Genomic DNA, 2,422 nt, shown 5'->3' with positions numbered 1-2,422 from the left:
ATTAAATATCAATCACAAATTAAGATAAAGCAAGCTTGAAATTATAATGAAAAAAGAGCATTTAAGTGTCTAGGTTTCTAATTTTTCACTTTGCTGTATAGAGAGTTAAAATATTGAACAGTCCTGTTCAATACCAGGTATTTATGCTTTGGTAGTAATGAACAGGCAAAAGTCATGCTAATTCCAAGACAGAGCTTTACTACAGGGGAGGGACTCTGTTCTTCAAATACAAATACCTGAAAGGGACCAATACTCAACATTCAAAGAAACAAACTACAGAGAGACTGACAGGCAGCTCTATATAGTAACATTACTATACATGTAGTTTTCGTTTGTTTACATGTAATTTCAATGCTCTGCCTTATATCTTCCAATATTATAAATTCTTTGAGGACACACATTTTACCTTCGGTTTGACCTACAAAGCCTAGCCCAGTGTTTTACTCTAGGGGTGTTCAATAAAAACATATTAAGTTGAAATAATGAATGCATAATATTGGTGTATTAATTAGATTGGGTTGCCAGATAAAATACTGGATACCAAATTAAATTAGAATTTAAAATTCTATATTCAAATTTAACTGGGCATCCTTATTTTTGTTTGCTAAATCTTGCAACTCTAATTATAGTAACCTCTAGTAAGAAATCCGACCTTGCAGCCCCACAGACTGGCTAAGGGTTTCTTTCTTTAGCAGTGAGACTGCCCTAATCCAAAGTTTAGAACCAAGCAATCTCACATGCTCAACAGAGAGACTGAACTAGAAAACACATACTATAATTTTCTGATTTTTATAGAGGATAGAGTAAAATACTCACTATAATTCCTAGTTGCAGAAAATTTGGGAAGGAGCAAAGGAGATTATTATGCCTTTTATATGTTCTTGAGAAGAGATATGCTCTGCAGGTACAAAAATCATATTTAGATACACTTTTCTTTCAGGTCTGTTTATTTTTTTATTTTATTTTATTTTTTGCGGTACGCGGGCCTCTCACTGTTGTGGCCTCTCCCGTTGCAGAGCACAGGCTCCGGATGCGCACGCTCAGCGGCCATGGCTCACGGGCCCAGCCGCTCCGCGGCATGTGGGATCTTCCCGGACCAGGGCACGAACCCGTGTCCCCTGCATTGGCAGGCAGACTCTCAACCATTGCGCCACCAGGAAAGCCCAGGTCTGTTTATTTTTAAAGGCAATTCTGATAGAAGATTGGCTCAAGGGGTGGGAAGGTTTGTGGAAAGGTTTGAAAGAGAGAACATTATAATTGGCAATTTCTGGGACTTCCCTGGTGGTCAAGTGGGTAAGACTCCATGCTCCCAATACAGGGGACCTGAGTTCGATCCCTTGTCGGGAAACTAGATTCCACATGCATGCCGCAATTAAGTGTCCTCATGCTGCAACCAAAGAAGCCCGCAGGCCAGAACTAATAGCCTGTATGCCACAACTAAAGATCCTGCATGCTGCAAGGAAGATCCCGCGTGTTGCAGCTAAGACATTGTGCAGCCAAAATAAATAAATAAATAATTTTTTTTTTCCCATGTCCCCTGCATCGGCAGGCGTACTCTCAACCACTGCGCCACCAGGGAAGCCCAATAAAATGTTTTTAATTGGCAATTTCTTCACTTATAGAATTGACTGCTTAGTGAATGCAGCTTCTATTTTGGACAGATTCTTTTTTTTTAATTTCCAAAAGTAAAAACTTTCATATTTTTTTTAAAGCACAACATAATATGGGCAGATGGAATTGGACCCTCTGGCTTTGGTGTGGTCATGTTTCTCCAGTATTATCTCAATGAGCAGGGAGACCGGATCTATTCACTGAAGAAGCTTGACCCTATGAGACAACAGACCTGCATGGCCCATCCTGCTCAGTTCTCCCAGGCGACAAATACTCTTCACACCATATTACCATCAAGGCATGCTTTAAGGTGCTCATGACCCAGCAATTGCACCCCGTCCTCTGAGGATCTCTTAAAATTTCAGGTCTCTTCTGCTGTCTGCTCGCCCTCAAGAGACTTTCTGAATCCAAGCTCTTCAATCTGTGAGCCTTGAAGCTTTCCTACGACCCTTGCTCTTTGGAATCCAGTCTCATGATTGCCTTGGATCATGCTTGTTGTGAGGCAATCATGGTAGCATCCCCTTTAAAGGGAAGACGTTTGAATCTTCTTATACTTTGAATCACTGCCAGGTTATTAAAATGATTTGAAGAAATAAAAACATAATATGACCCCACCAACATTACCACCTACTCCAATTAGCACAGGGTCTAAAAATCTTCCTATCCTTGTGATTTCTAATTGCTCTCTATCCCAAACCGTATAGTCTTGAAGGAAAAAAAATATGCTACTTAAAGATATCCAGAAATGAATGTGATGGGGAAGCATTGGCACTACATATACGCCACATTTCATCTTGACTTGTACACATGC

At 40.2% G+C, this 2,422-nt stretch overlaps 1 pseudogene; it reads left to right on the top strand.

Annotated features, from left to right (window-relative positions):
* Positions 1-1,742: 1,742 nt before the first annotated feature.
* Positions 1,743-1,957, top strand: LOC112411060 (H/ACA ribonucleoprotein complex subunit 3 pseudogene; annotated as a pseudogene).
* The last annotated feature ends 465 nt before the right edge of the window (positions 1,958-2,422 follow it).

Source organism: Neophocaena asiaeorientalis, unplaced genomic scaffold (genome assembly GCF_003031525.2).
Source record: "Neophocaena asiaeorientalis asiaeorientalis breed wild unplaced genomic scaffold, Neophocaena_asiaeorientalis_V1.1 scaffold263, whole genome shotgun sequence".
Lineage (NCBI taxonomy): Eukaryota > Metazoa > Chordata > Mammalia > Artiodactyla > Phocoenidae > Neophocaena > Neophocaena asiaeorientalis.
Note: the sequence above shows the minus strand (reverse complement) of the source record. Positions and strands in the feature narration are given on the sequence as shown.